Source organism: Cricetulus griseus, assembly GCF_003668045.3.
Source record: "Cricetulus griseus strain 17A/GY chromosome 1 unlocalized genomic scaffold, alternate assembly CriGri-PICRH-1.0 chr1_1, whole genome shotgun sequence".
NCBI classification, from domain to species: domain Eukaryota; kingdom Metazoa; phylum Chordata; class Mammalia; order Rodentia; family Cricetidae; genus Cricetulus; species Cricetulus griseus.
The window spans coordinates 86,189,596-86,203,960 of NW_023276807.1; positions in this window are offsets into that span (position 1 = coordinate 86,189,596).

Genomic DNA, 14,365 nt, shown 5'->3' on the forward strand with positions numbered 1-14,365 from the left:
CAAAGGCATATACTTCCCAATAAACCCATGCACTAACCGAGGGGGAGCTCTGTGCCCAGGCCCCTGGCTTCGGTTTCCACAGTGTGTGACCTTAGTAGTATCTTACCTACTTCATGGCAATCTGCTAAGGCAAACTGTAAATCTGTGGAAATTACCATTTTGCTTCTTGGAAGTCAAGTTCGAACATCTGTAATGCCCAGTTTACCCAGGAGACAGCTTTCTCCATGGAGGCTGCCTGCTGGTGTGAGTGGCTGTCCTGAACAGGACTGTGTTCTCGTCATACTTCAGAGCTTGCATTGTAAAGAGGTGGGATAACATTCCATGCAGCCTCTTCCCTGATGTGCTACCCACCTTCTATCACAGGTCTGGGTACCCGACTCCATTGTTACAGTCCCACCTATAATAGGAGATTAAGCCACTGAATCATTGGTCCTGCTTGTCCTCTTGCTTTCCCTGGTGTGTGTATCACTGGGCCCCACATACTTGGGACAGAGGCCATTTTAAAATGAGCCTGTGCTGAGTGAGGGGCTAGGGAAGATCTGTGAGGAACAGATCCCAAAGTGTGAAGGCCCAGCTCTTTAAACCAACGGAGCCACTCCATTCTGCTGTGAGGCCAGGAGAAACATGTACCAAGTAGAGAGTGGCCAGATCTTGTTGCCAACACTGTTTTTAATGGGACATCAGTCCCCCTGGTTGATTAGGAATAAGCATTTTTTTAAGTTTCAGTGAATCTTTTCCTCAAGTATTTACATATATTTTCTGTATGGTGTGTGTGGGTGTGTATGTTGTGCGGTTTTTAACTCCAAGCAAGTTTGAGTTTGGGTAAGGAGAAACTAAACTACATATTATGTCTTTGACATCCCAATATTCCTGTCTCTAAAGAATCTTATTAAGTAGGGATTGGAGCTGGACAGTGGACTGGCTAGACACTCGGGTCCCAACCTGGACCCACAGTAAAGAGTGCTGCCGTGGTCTGGAGGAAGGTGCTTCTTTATGACAGGCATGCACCTTCCTCTCAGAGGACAGAAGAGGGGCCCGTGCCTGGCTCCCTGAGTTTTGGCTCCCAGAGGAGTTGATGGAGTTGGGTAATGAGGAAGATTCCACTGCAACCGTCTGAAATGTCTCCTTGCCGTCTTTCTAACATGTTCATCTTTTGATGTTTTGTGTATGTGCGACACTTGCCTTAAAATATAGCACAGCCATCAAAAATGAGTACCGTATTTTTACTGGCACCTGCCTGTCCTTCAGTCTTGTCCTGTTTTTGATGGGGCTGTCACTCTTCCAGGGGATGACCTGGGACAACTGAATACAGTTTTCCTCTCCCTTTTCAGCCAACATGAGCCTCTAGGGTAAGGGGAAGCTTAAGCCTCCCTGATAACTGGTATCACTAGTCCTCTGTGACTGCCTGCTTGCAGCTCGTGACCATCAAGCCATGTGCTGGTTTCACACTGCACATGGTTAGGGCTCTGGCAGAAATGTGTGTTGTGGGAACAACTAGTTTGACAGGAGTTAATTAACATTCATGCTAAGCCAAGCATCAGAGCAAGAACAAGCCCCAGGCCATCTGTTACTGGGCAAGTCCCTGTTAGTAAAGTTGCCCATGCTTGTACTAGGGTCACTGCCACACCCAACTTATTCTCTTACATAATCTTGTCTTCATTTTTTGAAAAAAAAAAAAGATGTTTTTGTTTTCTGAGATAGGGCATTACAATGTGGCCTAAGTTGGCCTTGAACTGGTGAGAGAGACTCTAACCTAAAGCTTCATAAACACTGGGGTTTCAGGCACCCAGCATCCTTCACCATCCGGTTTTCAGGGATATCACATTCTGCACAGCAAGGAACTCTAGAGGCTCTGGAGAGGGTAACTCTGCAAGCTGACACCGGAAGGTGTGGTTTCCAGACCCTACAGCTCTAGAGTAACAGATGCCTATTCTGACCTGGGTATCGCCAGCTCTCCATATAGCATGGAAACTGGCTTTAATTTCAGCCAGAGAACAAAGGATGAAGAGTTTGCCTAGATCAAAAGCCTGATGGGAGCTGTGACAACGATTTAGACTGCTTCCTGGAGCTTTGGGGTGTTCTGAGGTTTGAGATTACACCTGGTGACTCAGCTTTGCCAGCTAGCCCGAGCAGGAGCAGCTGTCCCAGTGGCTCCAAGCCACCTCTGTCCGGGTGATTGGGCAGAGGTCTCTTAGAACTTACCTGCTCAGAGGAAATTCACCATGCATGGCCTAAACCACGTGGCCAGGAAGAGCATAAACCGCCAGTTCTTGACTCTGTGGTGCCAGGCACAGTTGCCTCAATCCCAATACCTCAGCATCCTCTGCAGTGCCAGACACAGTCCCCTCCCCCCCTCCCGCCCCACCTCAATGCCTCAGCCTCCTGTGTGGTGCCGGGCACAGTTGCCTCCCAATGCCTCAGCCTCCTCAGACTGAAATGTGGCTCACACCTGCAGCAGTAACAGGCCACTGTGGAGAGCAGGTGAGCTTCATGACTGCTAAATCATCAAGAAAGCACCTGGCACACAGAATGCACTGGGTACAGGCTGAGTCTCACATCAAACAGTGGCTGGAGATGTTCCTCACCAGCCTGTGACCCTTTGTGGCTGGGCCCACGTTTTGCAAATTGGAGGTGGGGGGCAGTGAAGAAACAAACATCTAGTTACCCAGATGGGGCACCAACAACAGACCAAGAAATGATCCCACTCAAGTCTAACTTGGGCAACAATAGGTTTAGTTAGGGTTACATACAGAACTTATGGACAGCTACACCACCATAAAATATAGAAATACCTCCCTTCCCCACAACTATTAACGGCCTGTGAATCTTGGTTTGGAGCATGGCCTTATAAGCTTTCCCCCTGCCCCTCTGTGATGGGAAATTAATGGGTCCAATCCTGAGCAGGTCCCCTTTAGACTAGCATAGCTGCTGACACAATGGCCATGTTATACCTAGAAGTCCGTGCTCCACAGCACTCCACCCCTTTGTCCAGTTTACATCCCCACCACTCCCTCTTCCCTGATGCTCCTTGAGCCTCAGAAATGATACAGGTGTCCCATTTAAGGCTGAGCACTCAACAGCCACCTACTTTCAGTACTCTGATGACCTATAAGTCTCTGCATTAACTGCTACCCTTCATAAAAAGAAGCTTCTCCATCTAGAGATGATGGCAACACTAGTCTATGGGCATAAGCAAAACTATTTAGAAGACTATTTGATGGTTATATCCAGTAAGCAAAGCAACAGCAGTAGTTCCCCCATCCAGATGTGACTTCCCTAGTATAGAGTGGGCCTTAAGTCCAATCAGAAAGCAGCTGGCTAATCAGTCTCACAATCCTTATGCGGCTACATGCATAACAACCACATCACTATTGAACCATTTGCCTAGTAAACTGGTAGCATATAGCACACAGGATCCATGGCTGAGCAGGACTTTTGACAATTATCCCCCAGGAGCCTACATAGTGCCTTCAAGCACTATGAAAGTTAGCTAGTAGGGAGGAGGCTTATAGCTCAGTCCCAGCTTGGTTTTCCTGCCTGCACTAAGCTCAGAATGACTCCAGCTGTGAGGTTTACCTCAGTAAGCAGCAACAGCAGTGATAATAGCCGGTATTGTTAGAAGGTTCTGGGACCTCCCTGACAACAACTCCTATGGAGTCAGACTATCCCAGTTTGGGGACTTTCATCTAATAGCCTTAAGGTTTCTAAAGGCATCTTTTTCAATGTGCACAAGGCACTTCCACTCACACTTTTCAACTATAGTTTTAATGTTTGCAGGCACCAGCTGTTAGAGGGTTTTTCTCATTCATCTTGTTGTGTGCTATTCATGCCTTCCCCAACTATAAAGTTCCCAAGAATCTCACAGGTGCCCTGGCCGACTATAAGAGCTGATTCCCCATCCTTGCTCCTTTTGGTTTTGGACGTGCCCTCCGGATGCTTTTCTAATTCTGTAAAAATAAATAAATAGCCACCTCAGAGATTAGCAGCCTATCATCTGTGAAATAAAACAAGTTTGCAAAGCATGTGCAGGGTTATGAAGTCCCACTACCCACTGTGCCAAACAAATGTCACTTGGTCTTAGAAGTGACCAGCTGAGCAGATACTAAAAGAAATGCCTGCAGGGTCCAACACAGCATGTGAAGAACGATTACACCATTTGTAGCTATCGTGTCTTCAACAGGCCAATGCATCTCCCGGCCTCCAGCAGGCTCTTTGGAGCCAGGCCTGTCTCTCATTGTTCTGATTGGTTTAGGTGGTACCTAGAGCCAGGTGTGTGTGTGTGTGTGTGTGTGTGTGTGTGTGTGTGTGTGTGTGTGTATTAGTCCAAACAGCTTTACTTGCAAATGTTCATTGCAATGAGTCTGGTTAGAGGCCTCAGGTTTCTGATACACTATCAATACTGGATCTTCACTGGGACTCTCTCAGATATCCTGTTGTTGCTCTGTGTCATGGAGATCCTGCAGTGCTCCAGCAGATCATAGATGGTAGATGGTGGAGTAGGCCAACTCACGGTCCCAAATCTGGGCCTGGGTGGTTGCTGGGTTGGTCAGTCTGCTGCTGTCTTGCTCAGGCACCACTAAAGACAGCTCTTCAGCTTTATGCAGGTGAGAGGTGGAGACAGATCTCCTGCCTATGGCAGCCCAGCAAGGGACAGGACTGGCTCACTGGTGCTCACGCCACTGAGGCCTGCTCTCCCTCACCCACACCACCAGGGCCTGCTCTCCAGCACTGCCCCAGAAAGGGGCAAGGCCAAGTCACCCAAGTGCAGCAGCTGACAAGGAAAGGGCAGGGGTGGGGATGGAGTGGGTGTTGTCTCAGGTGTCTTCCACCCTACCCCATGCCATGTGGTGGTGGGTGGGGTCGAGCTTAGTATTTTTTTTTTATCCTGAACCACTCTATCTTTTATGTCACTAAACTTTTCTCAGTATTTAAAGGCTTCCAGAGTCTCACAAGCACTGAATTTAGTTTTCTGTCATTTTTTTTCCCCCTTAGAAATTCTGGCTCAACACAAATCTTGCCAACTTTATCCTTGGTTCTGTTGGAGCCCATGTTTGGGGACTGTCCTATTTAGGTTACTACTGCTGTGGTAAACATCATGACCAAAAGCAACTTGGGGAGGAAAGGGTTTGTTTCAGTTTACAATTGTGGTCCATCATGAAAGGATGGTGGGGCAGGAACCTGGAAGTGGAAACCAAAGCAGAGGCTATGGAAGATCTTTCTCAGCCTGCTTTCTTATACCACCCAGAACCTCCTGCCCAAAGGTAGCACTGCCTCCAGTGGACTGGACCCTCTTACACCAATCATTAATTAAGAAAGTGCCCTATAGACTTGACAACAGGCCATCTCTGATAGAAGAATTTTCTCAATTAAGAATCCCAAATAGCTTGTCTCAACTTGACAAAAAAAAAAAAAAAAAAAAAAAAAATCAACCAGCACAGTACCAAGTTTTGTGTGAAGTTTTCCTGGGGAACCAAATAAATGTTTATTCACCCCAGATAGGGCATCAACAACAGACCAAAGAAATAATTCCATTCAAGTCTAGTCTGGTGAAACAAGGATTTAATTAGGGTTATTTATAGGAGCATGGGCAACTTATAGGCAGCCACACCAATGAAGAAAAACAGGTGGGGCCTTCACACCTTTAATATCAGCACTCAGAAGGCAGAACAGGCAAATCTTTGTATTTAAGTTCAAGGCCAGCCTGTTCTACTTGAACCTAGTAAGTCTTAGGCCAGTCAGAAATATATAGTGAGACCTTCCCTGTCTTGAGAGAGAAAGAAAGACTTTCTTCCATCTGTCTCTGTGGGATGGTGAGATGGGCATGTTTGTCCTGTCCTGATGTGTCGACTGATCTCAATGCCTTTGGTCTGCAGGTCTGCAGGTCCTGGGTTCCCAGTGTGTGAGGGAGGTCTAAGAATCTCCTAGAATTTCTCAAGTCAGATTCTCAAACTTGAATTATCTGTTATAGGTGCTGTCGGCCCATTTTCTGTTGTTAATAACACAATACTACAGAATAGGAGAGTTAAAAATAAAAAGAAAGAAAGAAAGAAAAAGTTGATTTTGGCTCATGAGTCTGCAGGGCCAAGGTTGAAGGCTCAAATCAAGTGAGGCCAGCAAGTCTGGAGTAGAACAGGACAGATGCATGTCACCCCAGTCTCTCCCTCTGCTGAGCCAGCCACCAGGGTTCAATAATGGAGGTTTTAATACTGGTCACTCTGGGAAGGACTCGCCTACAAACATAGTTGGATTATCTACCTCTTTTTTTTTCTCCTTTCTTTTTCTTTTCTTTTCTTTTTTTTTTTTGTTTTTCAAGACATTGTTACTCTGTATAGTAACATAGCCCTGGCTGTCCTGAAACTTACGCTGTAGACTGTAGAGCAGGCCTAAAACTTAAGGGATCTGCCTGTTTCTGCCTCCCGAGCGCTGGGATTAATGGTGTGCGCCACCAGAGCCCAGCAGGGTTCTTTACCTCTCACTGCACGGTAGGCATTAAATTTCAACAGTTTCAAATGGTTGTTACAGATAACTTGTCACAGGGACCCACATTACAACCGGCCTCCAGCTCTGCTGTAGTAGGGAGAGGAACTGTGCACAGCTCAGAAGTACTCTGTCTTCAAAAACTAGTTTCAGAGATGTTGTGAGCTCAGTGAAGAACGGCTGTCTCAATGTTTCATCTCGTGAATGTGCTGGGACACAATCGACACTCCTTAATACACCCCTGCAACCCAGAGGCTCAGCATTTGAGAGCATGAACTGCTCTTACACAAGATCCAAGTCTGTCTCCTAGAACTTATGTTGATCAGGTTACAACTGCCTGTAACTCCAGCTCCAGGGGCCTAACACCTCTGGCCACCTGCACACACACATGCGCATACTCACTCACACAGGTACACATACACAAAATTTTTAAAGAAATAAAAATAAATCATATATATATGGAGAGAGGGGGGAACCATTTAGCACTTTCTAGTATATCCAAGGCATGGAGAAAACATCACAACAATTATGTGATTCCAAAAGATTCTCATCATCACCAGAAGGCTGGCCCTGCTTCCTGTCTCTATGCATGTACCTGTTGTTAGTATTCAGGCATCTGTGCTGGCCTGTCCTTGGGGTTCTGACAGGATACGCCCTCAGCTGCAGCTATTAAGAGCACCACCTGCGCACATTCATTATGTTGCCTTTTAAAAGGGCCCTGCCCACCTCCCATCCTTCCCCGCCCTGTCTTTCTCTCTCTCCCCTCTCTCCCCCACTTTCCTCTCTCTTCACGATCCTGTTTCCAGAGACCGGTCTCCCTCTCCCTTTTCCCCCTTTTATGATCCCTTTCCCTAATTAAAAAAAAAAAAAAAACCTCTGCTTCAACCCTGTCTCATAGCATCTTTCTCTTTTCTTAAATTACAACACCCTTTCTGATATTTCATATGCCTTGGATGAAATCTTTTATAGAGAAACCCAAGAATAGATGATCAATTTTTAAATGTGATTCCTTCCCAGTGTCCCACTCCACTCCACTCTTCTCACACAGCAGAGGGAGGCCTTACAAGAGAAGATCCTAAATTGCTAAATACAGCATAGAGCATTGAGGTTCCTTCCACACCTGCTCGAAGGACCTTTCTCCATCCTGGGGTGGGGGTGGAGATGGATACCTGGATTAATAGATTAAACAGGACACAAACTGGTTAAAAGAGCCTTATGGCCCATCATAACTGATGTTGATCCATGCATTGAGACCACAGGCTAAGTTAAAGTGCAGGAATCCTGGAAACTGATTCATCTAGCACTGGCCAGGCTGCTGCACTGTTGGGCTCCATTAAGGCACAGTGTGCTCTGTGTGATTGACTCTCCCAGAGTTGTGCATGCACAGTCTTCTTAGTTGTGCATGGCAGCCTGGACTGTAAAGGTGAGTAACAGTTAAACTTGACCCACACTCTTAACATAAAGCATATTGAGTATGTCCATTCTGCAAAAACAGTTTCTTTCTTGCTTGTTCTCCTTTTTATTAATTTAAAAACAGAAACAAAAATGACAAAATCAGTTTCCAGTGAAAAATGAACAGTGTGGGTGATTAACTTCTTTTCCCCATAGACTGTTCTCAAACCAATCAAATAGGTGAAAACCAATTTTGACTGGAGCCATAAAGCCATGCTGCACCAATTAAATTACACACCAATGTATTATTGTAATACCTTTGAAATGCCTTTCAGAACAGTAAATAGAAAAGACAAATTCAAATTTAAAAGTCAACTTCTTGCCAGGCAGTGGTGGCCCACGCCTTTGATCCTAGCACTTGGGAGGCAGAGAGGCAGGAGAATCTCTGTGAGTTTGAGGCCAACCTAATCTACAGAGCGAGTTCCAGGACAGCCTCCAAAGCCACAGGGAAACCCTATCTCAAAAAACCAAAAAATAAAATAAAATAAAAGTCAACTTCTTATTTCCAAAATTATAGAAATGAAAATGGGTGTGGGTTGTGAGCCTTGGAGGCAATAGGACTGTAATCAAGAGGACCCTCCTCATCATAGTCACCACTCAGGCACCTTTTGTCTTTCTCTGTGATGCTGGGTACATTGTAGCTCTGATGCATCTTGATTGTCTGAGATGGGGTCTGGCTGTCTATCCCAGATGGCCTAGAACAGTGTAGCCCAGTTTGCCTCAACTTCACAATCCTTAGCCCCCAGAGAGCTGTGCTGCGGGCACAGGTGGCGCACCTGTCATGTGATGGACCTTTGATCTCTGCTCCTCAAATCACCTGGGATTGTTGACCAGCTCCCAGACTTCCTCACGTACAGCCAAACCCACTTGATAGGACCAGTCTCCTGACATAAGGGTCACGAATAGCAGGCCACTCTGTCTAGTCGTTGCAGACGTACACCACAGCAGTGGCCAGAACTGGTGAGGCAACATGAGAAGAGTGGAGTTTTGTCTGTAGTTTTATTCAGCTTACTCCAAGTTCATCCTAGGAGGTGAATGGAGCCACCCACAAAGTGTATCTTCCCCCTGATTAGCCCAGTCTAGGAAATCCCTCACAGATTTGCCAGAGGCTTGTCACCCTGGCGATTCTTTTTTGTTGCTTTTGTTTTTTGAGACAAAATTTCTCACTGTATCCCTGGCTGTTCTGAAACTTACTCTGTAGACCAGGCTGGTCTCAAACTCACAGAGATCCACCTGCCAAATTTGGGGATTAAAGGCACACGCCACCACCTCCTGCCAGCAAAGTTTATTATTATTTATGCAGATGTGAAGAATTTTAATTTCTATTAATTATTGCTATAAAAATTATACATTTTTACTATTTAAGAAGGGGTCTTCTTGGGCTGGAGAGATGGCTCCGCTCTTCCAGAGGACCTGGGTTCAATTCCCAGCAACCACATGGTGGCTCACAACCATCTGTTATGAGATCTGGTGCCCTCTTCTGGTGTGCAGATATACATGGAAGCAGAATATTGTATACATAATAAATAAATAAAATCTAAAAAAAGAAAACATTACTAAAATAAAATATATTTAAAAAAAGAAGGGGTCTTCTTTTATCTAGTTCTATATAAACTGATCACTAATATATGTGTGCACACACACACAGGAAGAGAGAGAGAGAGTCCCAGAGCTTCACCTGTATTATCTTTCAGAGATGCGGCTTAGAACTTCTCCAAATAACAACAGCTGTTTTAATTGGAGGTCTGTGAAGCTATTACTAGATCTAGAAGCCACCCTGTGGTTAAGTGTCAAACATTCCTGCAGTGGTTTCCCTATAACAAGGACTTAGAGGCTATCCATAGGGGCCTGCAGTTCACTTAGGTTTGCTGATGCCCAGGGGGTAATTCAAATCTTGCTCTCTGTGCTTACCTTCCTGACTGTCCTTTCTCTGAGTTATTTGGTTTTTGGTGTCAAGGGGCCAGATCTAATTTGTTGACATCCCCAGAGCCCAGTCAGGTAACATTCCTTTAGACCAGTGGCTCTCACCCTTCCTAACGCTGCAACCCTTTAATACAGTTTCTCATGTTGTGATCACCCCCCTCAACCAAAAAATTGTCTCATTGCTATTTCATAACTGTAATTTTGCTATTGTTATGAATCACATTGTAAATATCTGTGTTTTCTAATGGCTTTAGGCAACCCCTGTGAAAGAGTCACCACCCACAGGTTGAGAACCATTATTTTAGACCTATGTTGAGAGGAGTTATGATACATTGTATATAATACAATGGTTTTTCAGCCTTGCCTGGGCTAATCTAGCTCACAAACACTTTTGATGCCTATTCATAAGCAAACACAGACACAGGTAACTCTGCACCTTGATGGACTCCAGCACCATCTCTCTAGCACCACACGTGGCACAGATGATAAAAGATTATTCCTAAAAGTAAAAAGGGTGCCACCGTATAAATCTATCAAAATACACTGGGACCATATGAGCACCTGGATTTCTTAAAATCCTTTAGGAGGGCAGGGCCTGTGTTTTCCTCAGGGGAATTAGTATTACTTGGCAATTAATGTCAATTAATCCAATGTGGTATATTTTAAACAAAACTTTTAGTAGGAAAACCAGTAAAATTAAGGCTATAGGTTGTTTTAGACTTCAATACAATTCACCAAATTCCTTGTTTATTTGTTTGTGTGCAAGTTCGTGTGTGAGCGTGTGTGGTGGAACCACAGATCTGTCATTTCTCCTCAGCTCTGTCCACCATGTGTGTCTTTATCAGTGTGAATGTACGCATATGTGTGTGTGCTGGCGCTCACAGAGGCCCAGGAAGAAAAGCATCAGATCCCCTGAGCTACACTTTCAGGCTGGGATCTGAACTCTGGGCCTCATGACAGCACAGCACACACTCCTGACCAATGAGTCAGAGCTCAGCCCCTTTATCTCCTTTTATGAAAACACATCTGAACCTTGTAGTGTTAGACTCCAATGGTAACACTTATCTATACTATTACCTATCAGAGTAGCCGTTCTTAAGGAGGTCAAGGCTAGAGAGATGACTCAGTGGCTGAGAGCTGACACTGCTTGTTGGATGTTCTGTTGGAACCTCTGCCTCAGCCTCCCTCCTCCTCCCTTTCCAAACCCTGCCCCTCAGAAAGTCCTCCAAGTTGCATCTCCCCCTGGAGTTCCTCAAGACCACACCTACAGGGAGGGTATTTAAGCTCTGGTCCATAAACCTGTTACACGATTTCTCCTCTTCTCCAGAGATCACTGGGAGTGCTTGGCTCATTTTAAACCTGGTCCTTTACTTTTAATTCAGCTCTATTTGGCTTATTGCATCAATGGAGAAACCCAGTAACGGGAATTTCAAAGTACTTACCACTTCTGTTCAGAAGACTGGAGTTGGGTTCCTAGTACCCATGTGGGTGGCTCACAACCACCTGCAACTCGAGTTTCAGGGGATCTGATGTCTCTGGCCTCCAGCATATACCCATACACAGACACACACATCATTGAAAATGAATGTTTAAGCCGGTGGAGGTGGCTTCCACATGCTTAGGGTGACACCAGCTAATGAAATGGCCCCCTCTACTGGGTTGCATCAGGATAGTGTCTGAGGTTTCACAACAATGAAAGGAAAAAGGAAAAAAAGGAAAGGAAAAAAAGCCAGTGAGGGTCTGGAGAGATGGCTCAGAGGTTAAGAGCACTGACTGCTCTTCCAGAGGTCCTGAGTTCAATTCCCAGCAACCACATGGTGGCTCACAACCACCTTGAATAGATCTGGTGCCCTCTTCTGGTGTGCAGATACACATGGAAGCAGAATGTTGTATGCATAATAAATAAATAAAATCTTTAAAAAAAAAAAAGCCAGTGATATGATTGGTAAAAGTGCCTGTCACCTGTCATGCCACCCAAGTCTGACCACCTAAGTTCTATTCACAAAACCTTCTATGGAGGGAGAAACAAACTGAAGGAAGGTAACCCTCACCTACACACACACACACACACAACAATTAATAAGTGAAGTAAATAACATTAAAAAAAGAAAAGAAGTGAAGATGTTAGTGGCTCAGTTTTCTACAGCAGGGAGCTATAAGACGTTTTAGGAAAAGCAATCAAAACAATTAGCATTTAACCTAAGGAGTTTAGGTCACTAATTTTTAGTGACCTAAAGATTACTTACATCTAAACTATTCATTTCCAATGGGATGTTATTGTAAACGTGTCTAGAAAAATTCTACAAAATATGGACCAGAAGTTGAATGTTGGGGTGCATGCTTTTAAATCCCAGCACTCAGGAGACAAAGGTAGGTGGACCTCTGTGAGTTTTAAGCCAGCCACAGATACATAATGAGACCCTGTCCCAAAATAACAGGGGTAGGGGGTGGGGGACTGGGAGGAGTGGGGGAGTGGTGGGGGAGGTGTCAATGGTAGCATGCTTGCTTAGTGTGCATTCAAGGCCTGATCCCAAGTCAGCTCTGCCAATCAACCAAACAACAACAACAGAAACAAATAAACAAAGAAAATAGTGGAATCCATGTATCATCCTCAATCCACAAGCTCATTGTGGTGGCTCACACCTATTAACTCCAGCAATTTGAAATCTGAGAAAGGAAGATAGCTATGGATTCAAGGCCAGCCTAAGCTATAGAGTGAGACCCTGTCTCAACAACAATTTGCAGCACCCAAAATGCTGAGGCAGGAAGATCTCAAGTTTAAGGCCAGCCTGGGCTATACAGTAAGACCTAATTGTTATGCCAAGTGCGTGAGACCCCAAAAAAAGACTACCAAGGAGCTGATTTACTGATGCAAAGGTTTAATGTTAGGTTACAAGCCTCGGCAGGGATGCTGTCCAGCAAACTGGAACAGCAGCTGCAGGAAAAGGGTGCCTGGCCTCAATTGTGAGGGGTTTTTAAAGGAATAAAACACAAGCAGCATGGTACGAGCCTTGACTGTTCAGAATTGGGTAAGAGTAGGTGACCTTTGGATTCATTGACTGGGGTCTAGGTGAATTTCAAAATTTTTGCTAATAGTTTCCCACAAGGACAGTTGTGACAAGAAGATGTTATTTACCAAGATCAGTCATTTCCTGACTACCCAGATGGGGTCATTTGACCAGAGTGGGCACAGTTTGGGTGCTTCTTGGAACTGTTTATGGTTCCTTGGCTAGAGCTGAATCAGCCTTGTGACACCCATGTAATTTCTCAAGATGGCTTTTTCTGAGGATGGAGTTAACTCCATCTTCTCCAGTTTACCTTGCGCTCAACTAATGATTGAGATCTGCAAATGGTTGCTATGTCTTCTGGTCCACGTGTTCCCATTTTGTAGGGTGCTTCCTGCAGCCTGCATTTGGCACTTCTTAGCTCCTTGGGTGGGGGTGAGGGGTAACATCTGTCTATTCCCTTCTCCTTGCCTTCAATCCCTATAAACCAGTGGTGGGAACTACAGATTGGGCTTGGTGTTTTTTAAAGGTACTTCATGAGTAGTGCATGTTCCGTCAGAGGATTGGCATGTCTGGCAGTGTCCTTTACTTCTTACTATGACAAAACACATATCTGCAATACATGATAACCTATAAAATGATGGCAATACCATTCCTTATGCACCATCAAGTGTTGGGCCCAAAAGGGGGGTCCAACCTGGGAGAGACACCCCACAGAGTCACTCACAGGACACAAGTTCAATGCAAAAGCAAAAGGATTTTATTCCAACTCGTTGGGGTCATACCCTGGGAAGAAAATGACCCCGAGTCTCTAAAACAAACAGTTTTTATGTCTTTTTGGTCACTAGACAGGAGTATGACAACATTTTGATTGGCTATAACATACATAAGTCATTTACTGATTGGTTGGGAACTGAACTTACAATTTTGCCCACGAGGGGTTTGGAATGTTATTTTGGTTTTTGCACCTGCAAGGCCATGGAACAGCTAGTGATTTTTCCAGGAACAGAATAAGTGACTTATACTTATTTTCAAACCTAGGGTGCTCTGGAGCAGGGTAACCTGTAGGGGATGTTGTAGCCATGCCTGCTTAGGGGCTGGCTACAGGAGTGCCTGACCACACCTGCAAGGGTGTGGTCAGGATGATGTAGGGAAGGTTTAAGAGTGAGGGACGCTGAGGTGGCAGCCCCTGCTTTTGCTTTCATCTTTGGCTTGCTGTACTTACTGCTGCCCCGCCAGCTGGCTAGGTCACTCTGTAAGTAAGGCTTTTCCCTATTAAATTCTCTTGTATTTTTACCTGACTCCGTATTGGTATTTCCCACATTATCTGGTTGTCAGAAGCGGGATCTTGTAAACCTAGGCTCCATTTGGGAGAGCCTGTGGGTCCCACCCAATGGCAGAATAGACCAGGAAAGAGCTTCCTCTCTCCACAGGTACTCCCAGCTCGCAGCCGACCCATTGCCGCTGAGCTGCTCAGAACCATCCGTCCAGCTGGGAGAGTTCTCCAG